General features: G+C 46.6%; 1 protein-coding gene and 1 non-coding gene across 2 annotated transcripts in view; both read right to left on the reverse strand.

Annotated features, from left to right (window-relative positions):
* Positions 1-15697, reverse strand: part of LOC123356632 — a 1710063-nt gene that overhangs the window by 1260091 nt on the left and 434275 nt on the right.
* TRNAC-GCA lies at positions 13204-13275 on the reverse strand. Its single transcript has one exon. It is a non-coding gene; the product is annotated as a tRNA-Cys (tRNA).

Here is a 15697-nt window from a genome sequence, read left to right on the forward strand (position 1 = left end):
CTGCCACCCCATCAAACCCCTCCTCTCATTCTTGATGCCCCCCCAGAGCCTCTGCCCCATCCAACCACCCCTTCTCTGTGTCCCTGACTGCCCCCCAGCACCTCATCCAACCCCTGCTCCTTCCTGACTGCCCCCCGGGACCCTTGCTCGCAATCAATCCCCTTGTTCCCTGCCCTCTGACCGCCCTGACCCCTATCCACCCCCCCACAACCCACCGAACACCCCCTCCCTGCCCCCTTACCACACTGCCTGGGGCCAGGACCAGGTCCGCGACTGGGCCGCAGGACCCGACTCCCCGAGCCGGGCTGGAGCCGCTCGGCTGGGACCGGTGCTGCAGGGCCCGAGCTGGACCAGGTCGGAGCCACTCGGCCGGGACCAGCCCGAACCAGGGGTGCTTGGCCGGGACCCGGCTCGGACGCTCGGCCGGGGCCAGGGGGAACTATTAACTAAGGTTTGTAACCTGTCCTTTAAATCGGCTTTGGTAGCCAGTGACTGGAAGTTAGCTAATGTAACGCCAATATTTAAAAAGGGCTCTAGAAGTGATCCCGGCAATTACAGACCGGTAAGTCTAACGTCGGTACCGGGCAAATTAGTCGAAACAATAGTTAAGAATAAAATTGTCAGACACATAGAAAAACATAAACTGTTGAGCAATAGTCAATATGGTTTCTGTAAAGGGAAATCATGTCTTACTAATCTATTAGAGTTCTTTGAAGGGGTCAACAAACATGTGGACAAGGGGGATCCGGTGGATATAGTGTACTTAGATTTCCAGAAAGCCTTTGACAAGGTCCGTCACCAAAGGCTCTTACGTAAATTAAGCTGTCATGGGATAAAAGGGAAGGTCCTTTCATGGACTGAGAACTGGTTAAAGGACAGGGAACAAAGGGTAGGAATTAATGGTAAATTCTCAGAATGGAGAGGGGTAACTAGTGGTGTTCCCCAAGGGTCAGTCCTAGGACCAATCCTATTCAATTTATTCATAACTGATCTGGAGAAAGGGGTAAACAGTGAGGTGGCAAAATTTGCAGATGATACTAAACTACTCAAGATAGTTAAGACCAAAGCAGATTGTGTAGAACTTCAAAAAGATCTCACAAAACTAAGTGATTGGGCAACAAAATGGCAAATAAAATTTAATGTGGATAAATGTAAAGTAATGCACATTGGAAAAAATAACCCCAACTGTACATACAATATGATGGGGGCTAATTTAGCTACAATGTGTCAGGAAAAAGATCTTGGAGTCATCGTGGATAGTTCTCTGAAGATGTCCACGCAGCGTGCAGAGGCAGTCAAAAAAGTAAACAGGATGTTAGGAATCATTAAAAAGGGGATAGAGAATAAGACTGAGAGTATATTATTGCCATTATATAAATCCATGGTACGCCCACATCTCGAATACTGTGTACAGATGTGGTCGTCTCACCTCAAAAAAGATATTCTAGCACTAGAAAAGGTTCAGAAAAGGGCAACTAAAATGATTAGGAGGTTGGAGAGGGTCCCATATGAGGAGAGATTAAAGAGGCTAGGTCTCTTCAGCTTGGAAAAGAGGAGACTAAGGGGGGATATGATAGAGGTATATAAAATCATGAGTGATGTTGAGAAAGTGGATAAGGAAAAGTTATTTACTTATTCCCATAATACAAGAACTAGGGGTCACCAAATGAAATTAATAGGCAGCAGGTTTAAAACAAATAAAAGGAAGTTCTTCTTCACGCAGCGCACGGTCAACTTGTGGAACTCCTCACCTGAGGAGGTTGTGAAGGCTAGGACTATAGCAATGTTTAAAAGGGAACTGGATAACTTCATGGTGGCTAAGTCCATAAATGGCTATTAGCCAGGATGGGTAAGAATGGTGTCCCTAGCCTCTGTTCGTCAGAGGATGGAGATGGATGGCAGGAGAGAGATCACTTGATCATTGTCTGTTAGGTTCACTCCCTCTGGGGCACCTGGCATTGGCCACTGTCGGTAGACAGATACTGGGCTGGATGGACCTTTGGTCTGACCCGGTACGGCCGTTCTTATGTTCTAGCCGCTCAGGTGGAACCGGACTGGGCCGCGCGTGCCGTCTCCCCCCCGCCCCGGCTTACCTGCCTGCTGCTTGTTTTAGGCTTCCCGTGAACATTTGATTCGTGGGAAGCAGGGGAGGGGGAGGAGAAGGAGGGCGGAGTGTTCAGAGGAGAGGGGGAGGTGAGCTGGGGCCGGGGGCCGGGTGGACAGCTGCCCAAGCCTTTGTTAAATTTAAAAGTTTTTTAGAACCAGTTGTCCTGGAACAATCGGTTCTAAAAAGGCTTCTAAATTTAACAACCGGTTCATGCGACCCAGCTGGAGCTCACCACTGGTGGGAGCTGCTAGAGGTGGTGGGAGCAGGAAATATCTTGGGTGGAGAAAGGAAGGGGACAGGATGTGACAAACCTGCTGAGACTTGTGTACTCTAGGGTGCGATGGGTTGTCACCCCGCTGTGCCCTCTAACCCTCAAGCCGGGCTGGCCCTTCTCACACTGCTTTGCTGGAGATTCAGCCAGCCTCTCCAGGCCCTGTTATCACCCAACACGACAGCAGGTGGCGGCATGCAGCCAACTAAGCTACCTGAGTGCTTTACCTAAGCCACTCAAGGAGAGAGAGAAGACAACAGCCAATTTCCCAGCGATAAGTATTAGCAAACAGATCAAAGCAGATTACTTAGCAAACAACCAAAAACTCAAACCAAGCCTAACATACTAGATGGATAGAATTTGAATTAGCAATTTCTCACCCTGACTGATGCTACAAGCAGCCCACCAAGTTTCCATACACAAGCTAGAAATCCCTTTACCCTGGGACAGCACTTCCCCCAGTTCAGTCTTTGTTCCTCAGGGGCTTCCAGGAGTTCTCTTGTCTGGGGAATGAGGCCAAGAGATGATGTCACACCCCACCTTATGTAGCTTTTCCATATGGCAGGAACCCTTTTTTCTAAACTCAGTTCCCAGTCCAGTTTGTGGAAAAATACAGGTACCAAAATGAAGTTCATTGTCATGTGGTCTGGTCACATGCTCTAGCATGTCCTGCTGAGTCATAGCAGCCATAACTCATAGGCTGGTTGAAACATTCACAGGAAGGCTAAGCTCTTCCACAGTCCATTGTCTTTGTTGATGAGCCATGAACACTGTCTGGCTTCTTCATTGTTGTACCTGAAAGGCTCGTTGTGGCTGTTACCCAGAGTAAGCACATTTGAAAGACAGATACAGAGTCAATATCCATAACTTCAGATACAAACATGATCCATGCACACAGGTAGGATAATCATATTCAGCAAATCATAACTTTTCCAGTGACACCGCACATGACTCATCTTGTACAAAATGCCTCATGTCCTAATCATATTATAATCCTGCCACTATGCTGAATATGGGCTGTAGTGTCAGATAGGTCCTAATGTCAAGGCTCAAGTGTAGAGAATGAAACTTCCCGTCTTTGTGGAACAGGAAATAACCCTCTAGTCAGGACTGGGAAAACTTCCCAGACTCCCAGTGCTGAAGCCTGAAGCTACTGACACTTCATTAGTTACCCCCACCCCCAGTCTTTGCGGCAACTGCAAACGTTATCGGTGATGATTTTATATTCTCTTCCAGGTCATTGATAAGAATGTTAAATAGCACAGGGCCAAGATCCAATCCTTGTGGGAACCCCCTAGAAAGAAATCCACTCGACCATGGTTCCCCATTTACAATCATAGTTTTTAATCTATTTAATGTATGCCGTGTGTATTTTGTACCTTTCTAGTCAAAATATTGTGCTGAACCAACTCATATGCCTACATATATTACATCAGTACTATTAGCTGCAACCAAACTTTTGATCTCATCCAATAAGGATATCCAGTTAGTTTGACAGGATCTATTGTGTCTAAACCTTTTTAATGGGTACTAATTATATTACCCTCCTTTCTTTATTAATGAAATCCAGTATTGGCTGCTCCATTCTCTTGCCCAGTATCGATTTCAGACTGACACACTTGTAATTAGCTGCATCATCTCTTTTATACTTTTTAAATATTGGCACAGCATTAGCTTTATTCCAGTCTTCTGGAATTTCCCAAGTGTTCCAAGTCCTAATTAAAATCAACATTAACAGTCCACCACGCTCCTCCAGCAGGTCTTTCAAAACTCTAGTTATCTGGACCCACTGATTTAAAGACATCTGACTTTAATAGCTGCTGTTTAACATCCTCGTGAGTTACTTTTGGAATGGAAAGACTGTCAGCGTCAACGTCTTATGATATGAGTTACATCATCTGTTTTTCTACAAATCCAGGAGAGAGATATTTATTGAACATTTTTACCTCTTCTGCATTATTTTGATGATTCTGCCATTTCCATCTAGTAATTTACCACTACCATTGTTAGGATTAATTTTGTACTTTTAAAAACTTCCTTCTTATTTTCATTGGTTGATCATTGATTTCTGATAGCTTCCCTTGCTAGCTTTCTACAATTCTGACCTTCTAACTTAGATTCTTTACTATTGACTTCCCCTTTCTTCCATATATTTTATGTGGAGAGTGTTGGGATTCCTACCAGGGAGCCACTAGCAGGGTCCAGAGACAGCCCCACCTCCTATATCTATCTCTGGCTAGTAGCTATGTGACAAATGTGAAGACCCTGCTTCCATCTGTCAGCTGGGAGACACAGAGGTTCTCTCTTTCCACCCTCTGATGCCTCCTGGCTGCTCTAAGCAAGGTGAGGTGGGACTCTGTTAACATGTGCCTCCCAGAGTTTCCATTCACCTGATGCTGCTGTTCTGTGAGTAGTGGGGTTGTGAGTGGGGCAGCAGGTCCTGAGTGTTGGACTCTTGCTCTTTCAGGGGCCGGTGACCTTCGAGGAGGTAGCTGTATATTTCACCAAGGAGGAATGGACTCTGCTGGACCCCACTCAGAGAGCCCTCCACAGGGATGTCATGCAGGAGAACTATGAGACGGTGACCTCACTGGGTAAGGAGTCCTGTCCCCTGGGTTATTAAAGCTGTGGGGTCTCTAAAGAACCTGAGCAGTAATAACTTTATTCATCATCCAAGTTTGACAAGTTTCTTTGCCCCCTTTTTTTCCTTATCTCCCATACACTAGCAGGCAGCAGGGAGGGAGGAGGTAATGAGAGATGAGGAGGGAACAGAAGAAGCTCCCAAGGTGCCGGGAGGTGATGCCAGCTGCCAGTAATGGGAAGAAGGGGAGGGGAGTGTGGAGGAAGGGCACCCAGGAAGTGGGCTGGGTGGGTCAGTGGGAGGGAGGAGAGGTTTGGGGATCTAGAGCTGTGGGGGATCCCAGACCTTTAACCCTGAATCCGTACCCAAACCTCAGGTAAATCCCAGACTTCAGCATAACCACTCTCACAAAGCCTCAACTTAATATAAGGCCCTGAACTGTAGCAAGCTTAAGCTACGTTTACTAAATCGAATCACTAAATCGACCAGGCTGGATCGATCTCAGAGTGTCAATCCCGGCTGTAGTGTCGACCTGCCCTTAATAACCCATTTATCTATGTTCACCTCCTTGCCCCTCCACACATGGTCCAAGCTAATAAGCAATTCTCTGATAATGACATGTTACCTCTAGCGAGTATGAAATTGCCCACAAGACGTGAGACTAGGTCATAGATCGTAAAATCAGGTCGGGGTCAAGAAGAGTGAGAGTTTGGAGAGAGTCTTGTCCCCCCTCTCCCCATCTGCAGCAGCCACAAGCTGTCTTCCCTCCAGGCTCCTTGGATCTCTGAGCCTGTCCCTCCTGAGGCTGCCTGGCCCAGTTCTTGTTTCTGACCTTCTCCTTTTCCGGAAGAATGAGAGGCTGTTGCTCCTGAATGTTAGTGTGTAATTCCCCAGCCTTCTCCTCCCACTGGGGGAGTTTAATTCTCCCTCCCATTACCCCTGAGTCACTAGATTTCCTAATTCCCCAAAATGTGCTTTTGCGATGTCACAGTTCTGGGGTAGCGAAGCCTTTGACCTGCCTCCATGGTCTGCTCACGGAATGGCCCCTCAGGTATCAGGCCTCCAGCCAGCCCCTCTCTATGGGCAGGGACCCACCTGCCTCTCCTTTTTGACCAGGGTTTGAGGATTGCAGCTTGTCCTCCACTGTGTTCGCTGGACTAACGTCCAGTTCCTGTGCTTTGCTTTCTCTCCAGGGTCTGTGAGCAGTGTGTCTGAGATAGAGGTGGGACTTTTGGTGATACTTGTATGATGCCAATGCACACCTCAGTTTCCTGCTGTGATTGGTATTGCTATGATTCTAAAGATCAGGAGACGTGAGGTGTTTTGTCATGTAGCTGTCATGGGGTGATATGAATGGGTCATTAAGGACTGGCTGGGAGTAACCTACATCAATGGAATACCCGACAGAGACAAGGGAATGATTGTCACCCAGGGCCGCCCAGAGGATTCAGGGGGCCTGGGGTCTTTGGCGGCGTGTCCCCCTTTCCTGTGTCCCTGTTCCTGTTCCCCCTCCTGTTTGACTCAGTTTATATAGTAATATGCTCAGCTATATCTTTGCTTAACCAATCATTGTATTGAAATTTAACTAACCAATCCTAACACATTGAAACATAATTCTCTAACCAATTGTATCCCACTACCCTAATTAACTTACACTTAGCAAAATTAATTGTACAGCAGACAAAACCAGTTAGACAACCAGACTGATTAACATTGTAAAAGTGGTGGCCATAAAAATAAAACAATACAGAAATGAGGGTTTCACAACCACAAGCATTGAGAAGTGATTTCTTGCCAGACAGGCTGCTGTCAAACTAAGTTTTCTTTAACCATCTTAAGATCTGTTTCTTTATCTGGTGGTGATGGGCACTATCGGGACAGGATCATCTTCCTTACAGCCCAATAGCACCTTATTTCAGTGTGACTGGTTTGGGATGTGAGGGTGTGACCCTTCGCTTCCCAGCTTATGGCTGCCCCTGCTGCTTAGCCAAAGGCCTTAGCCTAAGAACAAGGCCTCAGACGGTCACAGTAAGAGAAGGCCCTTACAAATACAGACAGTGATTTTGATTCTTTGTTTTCGTACTCCTGTAACTAGCTAAGTGATAAAAATGCCCCTAAGTTCTTAAACTATAGGTTTTACAGGCTGGCCTGAATATCTCTATTCTAACAGTGGGGTCTATCCCTTCCCCCATTCTGTGTCTGTCTTGTCTATTCATATTGTAAATTCTTCAGGGCATGGGCCATCTACTATTCTGTGTTTGTACTTCTCCTAGCACAATGGGGACCCACTGTTAGTTGGTCCTTAGGCAAGGTAATGAATATGATTTATAATCATAATAATTCTCCTGCCACTTTGAGCCAAGAAAGCTGGCCTTGGGATGTTACTGCTTAAAAATGAGCTGGGGGTTAAAACCATGGACTATTCTTTGTGACAAGTATCCCACAAATTCCACTGACCTCCCTGGTTTTCTTTGCCTGCAGTAGGGTTTCCAGTTTCCAAACCTGATGTGATCTCGCAGCTGGAACGAGGGGAAGAGCCGTGGGTCCCAGACCTCCAGGGCTCTGAGAAAGAAGTGCTTCCAAGAGCTGCCTGCACAGGTGAGGAATTGGTTAAACCAACTCAACAACTGTGCGGGAACGCAGGAAACATTTGGGATGCCCTACAAAGACCCTGTGAGCTCTCCAAGTTCAGGATTGTTCCCTGCAGATGTGGAATCATTATGGCAGATGTCACTCATGGCTTCCCTCCTATTCTGACTGACAACTGGCAGCAGGTCCCTCCCTGATCTCACTTTCCCCCGTGTGTTCTCGTGAGATGCAGACCAAAACTGATCCCTTCCTCTCTCCTCTGGGGAAGGTTTTGGGGAAAATCAGTTCCTGATAGGTTTGATCTCTCCCACACATATTTTGGATTGTTCATCCCTTTTTCCATTCCTCTCTCTGAGATTTCCTTTCTCTCAGGTGCAGGTAGTGATCTATGTCCGGATTCTCTCTGTCTCCCATCAGGTGAAGGGATGGTGAGTCAGAATGAGGAGGAGAAACCCCATCAGGAAGATGCTGAGCAAGGAGAACCACATGGAACTTTATCAGGAAGATCCAAAGGGAATGTTTCCGGGAGTTATGCACTCCCAGAAAAAACAAAAGCCTGTGAGACTCAGCAGAGGCCAGAGGGAAACTTTAGTAGCCACTCAGACCTTATAACAAGCGACAGAATCAACTTTGAAGAGACACGCTACATGTTCCATGAGTGTGGGAAAAGCTTCAATCGGAGCTCTGCCCTTATCACACATCAGACAATCCACACAGGTGAGAAACCTTATGAACGCTCTGAGTGTGGGAAATGCTTCATCGATAGTTCAGCCCTCATCTCACATCAGCGAATCCACACAGGAGAAGCACCCCACAGATGCTCAGAGTGCGGGAAAATCTTTAGTAGGAGCTCTACCCTGAACACACATCTTAGAATCCACACAGGGGAGAAGCCCTACACATGCTCTGAGTGCGGGAAAAGCTTTAGTCACCGCTCTGCCCTTATCAGACATCAGAGAATCCACACAGGGGAGAAGCCCTACACATGCTCTGAGTGTGGGAAAAGCTTTAAGCAGAGCTCAAACCTTACCAAACATAGGAAAATCCACACAGGTGAGAAACCTTATGGATGCTCTGAGTGTGGGAAATGGTTCTTTAATCGTTCAGACCACTTCTTACATCACAAAATCTCACAGGTGAGAAGCCCTATACAAGCTCTGAGTGCGGGAAAAGCTTTAGTCAGAACTCACACCGTATCAGACATCAGATAATCCACACAGGGGAGACACTGTACACATGCTCTGAGTGTGGGAAAAGCTTCAAGCACAGCTCACATGTTGTCTCACATAGGAAAATCCACATGGGAGAGAGTGTGGGAAAAGCTCTGAGTGCACGAAAAGCTTCAATCAGAGCTCAAGCCTCATTAGACATCACAAAATCCACATGAGAGAGAATTGTAATAAATCCCTTGACTAGTGTTGGCCAAAAATGTTTTTTAAATAAATCACATTTGCTAATTCCCACATAGTGATTTTTGCACCATCTTCACCGTGGTCTCTCAGCTCCACCAGATCAGTTGCCTGCTTCTGCCTTTTGCAGCTCACCCTTCTTTGGGGTCAGTCCTGTGATCTTTTCTATCTACTCCTTTCCTTTTGAGTCACAGGAGTGTGTGTCCCTCCAGCCAGGAATGTTCATCCCTCCAGGTGGGGGGAGAGAGGTTTGATCCCAACAAGCTACACTGAGGCAAAAACTATCTGTGCCTGACAGCCACTAGGGCTGTACATGGCGTTGGTTGCTCAAGTTAGTGATCTTAATGTAAAAAATTGTAGTGCAGATGCAGCCCAGGTGCAGGGGTTGGCATTAGCTTTCCCCTTGACCTGACCTAAACCCCATCACTTTCCCTAGTCTAAACAAACCCTGAGCATCACGGTTATACTGTTCCCCCATTTCACAGCAACTGTTAGTCATCGAGTTCTCCCTTGGGGAACAAATTGTTACATTCCCAGTTGCTCTGATGTTGCTGCAGGTTGTGCTGGGGAGCAGATATTTTTATGATCATTTTCCACATTTAAAATATATTGAACTATAACAAAGAGCAGGAACAGGGCAGGGATAGGGAAAAATGTCATTTCACCCGCTGTAACTACAGACGTAGTTCGGGTAAGTCAGAGGGATTCCCTTATTCCCCATCACCATCCTCCTTCCATCCGTGCTAGAACCTAAGAATCCTTTTCCTTTCCCCCGTTGTGGGATAGGAGACTCCCAAAAGTGCTCCCTGGGCTATAGCACATGGCTAAGCTCAGAGAATAAATCCCAAATAGCCCCTGAGCTTTGCTTTTTGAATTCTGTGTTTCCAATTACTTCAAGCCGGGGCATTGTGATTATTTACCAGTTTCTCTAGCACTGTTCCTACCACTGTTTCTGTAACATATTTTGTTTTTTGTGGGACAGGGTTGTTATTCCTTTGCCTAACCCCAACCTCGAAGGCCAGGGGGTCTGTTTTCTCTGGCCCCTCCCCACAGACAAATCTGACAGGGTTGAACCTGCCAGGAGCAAATAAAGAGCCCCATCGGTCACACACACAAAGCAGATAGACACACACAAGACAGAGAAGAAACTGAATTATTTGAGCTATCAACATTTCCACTTTCCCACAGCATGTTAGTTCTGAAGGTTGTTTTAATTTGTTTATTTTCTTGGAACCAGAACTGGGGAAAGAGACATTGGAGTCAGTGGAATTACAGCAGGAAGGGATTAGTCTCATGATTCATCACTAACCAAAGCCTTTGTGAACAGAGCGATAATGTTACTGAATGGTCTGGCTAACCCTGCAGTTAGAAACAATCAGCTCTATGGGTGTAAATTGACAGAGGCTCTGCTGCTGATCATGAAATAGCAGCTGTTTAAAGGTAATGTGCTTCTATTTCAATGCCTCTGGAAGTACAGAAAACAAAGATCTGTGTTAAAGGAAAGTTGCCATTTCTCAGAGCCCCAATTTCTGTTGTGTGTGTACAGGAAGGTTTGAATGTGTAGCAGGTAGTTTGCTAAAACTTAGCTATTTTATGTGTGTAACAGGCTCCTGCCCACCTCCAGCAGAGGTTTCAATCACATAGACTCATGGACTTTAAGGTCAGAAGGGACCATTATGATCATCTAGTCTGACCTCCTGCACAAAGCAGGCCACAGAATCCCACCCATCCACTTCTATAACAAACCCCTAACCTATGTCTGAGTTATTGAAATCTTCAAATTGTGGTTTGAAGACCTCAAGCTGCAGAGAATCCTCCAGCAAGTGACTCATGCCCCATGCTGCAGAGGAAGGCGAAAAACCTCCAGGGCTTCTGCCAATCTGCCCCGGAGGAAAATTCCTTCCTGACCCCAAATATGGCGGTCAGTTAAACCCTGAGCATGTGAGCAAGACTCCCCCGCCAGCACCCAGGAAAGAATTCTCTGCCGTAACTCAGATCCCATCCCATCACAGACCACTGGGCATACTTACCTGCTGATAATCAAAGATCAATTGCTAAAATTAATTGCCAAAATTAGGCTATCCCATCATACCATCCCTTCCATAAACTTATCAAGCTTAGTCTTAAAGCCAGATATGTCTTTTGCCCCCACTACTCCCCTTGGAAGGCTGTTCCAGAACTTCACCCCTCTAATGGTTAGAAACCTTCGTCTAATTTCAAGTCTAAACTTCCTAGTGTCCAGTTTATACCCATTTGTTATTGTGTCCACATTGGTACTAAGCTTAAACAATTCCTCTCCCTCCCTAATATTAATCCCTCTGATATATTTATAAAGAGCAAGCATATCCCCCCTCCACCTTCTTTTGGTTAGGCTAAACAAACCAAGCTCTTTGAGTCTCCTTTCATATGACAGTTTTCCATTCCTCGGATCATCCTAGTAGCCTGTCTCTGAACCTGTTCCAGTTTGAATTCATCCTTCTTAAACATGGGAGACCAGAACTGCACACAGTATTCCAGATGAGGTCTCACCAGTGCCTTATATAATGGTACTAACACCTCCTTATCTTTGCTGGAAATACCTCGCCTGATGCATCCTAAAACTGCATTAGCTTTTTTAACGGCCATATCTTATTGGCGGCTCATAGTCATCCTGTGATCAACTAATACGCCGAGGTCCTTCTCCTCTGTTGCTTCCAACTGATGTGTCCCCAATTTATAACTAAAATTCTTATTATTAATCCCTAAATGCATGACCTTGCACTTTTCACTATTTAATTTCATCCTATTACTATTACTCCAGTTTACAAGGTCATCTAGATCTTCCTGTATGATATCCCGGTCCTTCTCTGTGTTACTGCCTCCCAGCTTTGTGTCATCTGCAAACTTTATTAGCACATTCCCGCTTTTTGTGCCAAGGTCAGTAATAAAAAGGTTAAATAAGATTGGCCCCAAAACAGATCCCTCTAGAACTCCACTAGTAACCTCCTTCCAGCCTGACAGTTCACCCTTCAGTACGACCTGTTGTAGTCTCCCCTTTAACCAGTTCCTTATCCACCTTTCAATTTTCATATTGATCCCCATCTTTTCCAATTTAACTAATAATTCCCCATGTGGAACCGTGTCAAATGCCTTACTGAAATTGAGGCAACTTACTGAATGTCACACAAATTAGTCCATCCCTCCCCATATTCAGTCTCTGACCGGAATGTTAGAACGAGGCAGAGAACTGGGAAAGTATCACAGTAGGAATACATTAAAAAGTGGGATTAATCAGAACTGGGATGCAGACAGAGCCTGTTCCAGAGCTGGTGAAGTGACAGGGACACACTCCCGCTAGTGCTGGCTCTGAAATAACAGCAGAAGCAGATCAAAGAGAATGAGCTCATGTGGGAGCTATGGGCAGCTGCCCTGTCAGTGCATCACTCACCTGGCAGGTGTTACACAAAACACAGCACTTCCCCCCACTGCCACCACTTCATTATACTGTCCATGGGGCTGTTTGTCCTGCAGGACTTTGATCTCTCCGGGTGGTCCATGGTAATTCATAAAAGCCATTAGGGGAGCAGGAGTCATCCCAATGGAAATCTCTTCACTTCTTTCTCAGTGTTACCTTCTCAGCCCTGGCTTTGGAGATGACATTAGCCTTACTCCTGTCTTGATTTTAGGTAGGATTTTGATCATCTTCTGGGGCTTGGCAGCTTAGAACTTTTGAGGGCTTTTCTCTGCCTTTTTGGTCCCTGATGCAGTCAGTACATTCTAGACATGGGCATGGTGACCTTCCTGAGGATCTTTATCCAGTTTCTTGGTGGCTATTTTCCTGCTCACAGCCACTGTCTTCTTCTCATGCCTTGTCCTGGGGGCCCAGCTGCTGGTTGAATGGGAAGGAGCCAAAGTGCTGGTGACTTTAACCCGCACCAAGTTGCCTTTGCTCGTCAGACTCCTGAACCCCAACTGGATGTGGTTCTTGTTCTTCTGCACAGCACAGCCCTGGAGAAGAGGGATCCTCAAATGTACATTCATATGATCCCTTTGTTTAATTGACGAAAACATAAACTAGACACTTAGAGGATTGGAACTGATTTCAGCTGATGGACAGGTGTGCTAGGTTTTTATGCATTTGGACAGTGAAATGTTGAGTATTTACATTCATTTCAAGCATCCCCGTATTGTGGAGCTCCTGAACATAATGGAGAATGGAAATGAAAATGTTTTCCCTTTTTTCAAAAGGGAAAATAAGAGGCTTATTAGAGAGCACTTGGATTTGAACCAAGGACCACTTGATCTGCAGTCAAACACTCTACCACTGAGCTATACCCCCTGAGAGCAGATGCTTTCTCCATTGTAGCTGAAGCACATCAGTGATTCCAGTAGCATGGGCAGGTTCTCTCTAAGGCACAGAGATTTTTCGGGGAGTTGGTGGCTCCTTTCTTTCCTCACCCTGGAGTAAACTCAGCTTCTTATTCCATGGTACATGTTTTATGGAATAACAACAGCAGCTTGAAGAAAGAGCAGAGTGAATATCTCACTCTCAGGGCTGAAGGTGGCCACGTCCCCTCTGTCTGACCGTTGCCATTGCAGGAGAGAAGGTTTCAATGGAATTGAATGCCCTGGCTCATACTAGAGACACAGAAAGGTTTTGCTGTTAGTTGAACAGCAAAGGAGATTGTGTCTGTATGTGAAACTGAGGAGGGACATGAAATGCCCACAGGGTGGCGCAATGCCCTAAGCTAAGGCAGGAGGGTGAAGGAATGGGGCTGAGGAATGACTGAAGTGGACTCACCTGGGATTGAAATGACATTTGTTTGTGTCGGGCAGTGAGAAATGTGACATTAATTCAGATGCAGGGTTGAGGCTTCTTTAGCTCCTTGTAGAACTTGAACTTGATTTCCCTGAAGGTAAAAGGGGACAGTCTGGGGCGGCCTTGAGTCCCTGGCTGGAGCAGTGTATGAAAAAGGCTCCAGAGACGCAGCTGGCAATTACAGGCCACTGAGGCTAACGTCAGTACCAGGCACATTGGGTGGAATTGTAGAGCCCAATGATTAGACACATCGGTGAACAGAATTTGCTGGGTGTAGCGGGTGGTTCCCTGCTCCTGCCCTGCGGGGCTTGAAGCAGCCCAGGAGAGGGCTGGGGCTGGGGCAAGGAGCCTGGGCTGATTGGGGGAAGCAGGCTCAGCTGTGGCCATGCCCCAGTCAGGCCCAGCTGGCCCCTATAAGAGGCTGTGAGCCAGGAGCCCAGTCAGTCTCCCTCTGCTGGTAGTGAGAGAAGGGCCTGGCTGCAGGGACCCAAGCAAGACACCTAGAGTGGGAGCAGGGCTGGGGAAGGGCCAGAGGAGCTGGGAGCTCTGGCCTGGAAAGCCCCAGGCTGCAGGCCTGACTATAGGCTGAATAGGTGCAGGGTTGCAATGGGGCAGCCCAGGGGGAAGCAGAGGCGGCAGGTCTAAACCCCTTTGCCTGTGATGAGTGGCTCATACTACAGTCTGCCCCAGTGAATGGGGGCTGGATAGAGACTGGGCAGTAGCCAAGACTGACGTGAAGTGGAGATAGTGGGTGGGGGTTCCTCTGGGAGGGGGAGACCCAGAACTGGGGGGGTTCTGCCAGGGAGTACTGCCAGGGTAAAAGGGGCACTGGGGTCCTGGGAGGGACAGGGGGCCAGCTGCAGTAAGGCGGATCACCAGCCTGCAGAGGGCGCTCTGACAGCTGGAGAGCTAATTCCCAAGATGACCAGCAGGAGGTGCCGCTGGGTGAGTCTGCCCCCGCTTACATTGGGGAAGAATGAACATCCTTTTTGTAAAGGAAAATCATGCCTCACGAATCTACTATAATTCTTTGAGGGAGTCAATGAGCATGTGGATAAAGGCGATCCCGTGGATATAGTATACTTAGATTTTCAGAAAACCTTTGACAAGGTCTCTCCCCAAAGGCTCTGAAGCAAAATGGGATAAGATGCAAGGTCCTCTCTGGGATAGGTAACTGGTTCAAAGGCAAGAAAGAAAGGGACGGATTTTCAGAATCGAGAGAGGTAAATAGTGGTGTCCCCCTGGGGTCTGTACTGGGACCAGCACTGTTCAACATACTCCTAAGTGATCTGGAAAAAGGGGTAAACAGTGAGGTGGCAACATTTGCAGATGATACAAACCAACTCAAATTAGTTACATCCAAAAGAGAGTGTGAAGTGTGACAAAGGGATCTCACCAAACTGAGTGACTGGGCAGCAAAAAGGCAGGTGAAATTCAATGTGGATCAATGCAAAGTAATGCACATGGGAAAACATGATCCCAATTCTACATCTAAACTGATGGGGTCTAAATTAGCTCTTACAACTTAAGAAAGAGATCTTGGAGTCACTGTGGATACTTCTCTGAAAACATCTACTCAATGTGCATCGGCAGTCAAAAAAGCCAACAAAATGTCGGGAAGTCATTAGGAAAGGGATGGCTAGCAAGACAGAAATATAATATTGCCTGTCTATAAATCTGTGTTATGCCCACATCTTGAATACTGGAGCTTGTTATATCCTTGGGGCAGCCGGAGTAGGAAGCAATCACTTGAGGCCAGAGAGCAGACAGCTAACCAAAACCTCCATTTTATTTACAGACCATAATATTCTAACTCAGTTGCCATAGCAGCAAAAACCATGACAACCAAATACACAACATATTCCTCCCCCCCTAATAAGAACATCCCCTAAATAAAAAAAAACACACACTAGACTAGAGAAGGAGGGTAGACTGCCTCCAT

The sequence above is a fragment of the Mauremys mutica genome, chromosome 26 (genome assembly GCF_020497125.1).
Source record: "Mauremys mutica isolate MM-2020 ecotype Southern chromosome 26, ASM2049712v1, whole genome shotgun sequence".
Taxonomy (NCBI): domain Eukaryota; kingdom Metazoa; phylum Chordata; order Testudines; family Geoemydidae; genus Mauremys; species Mauremys mutica.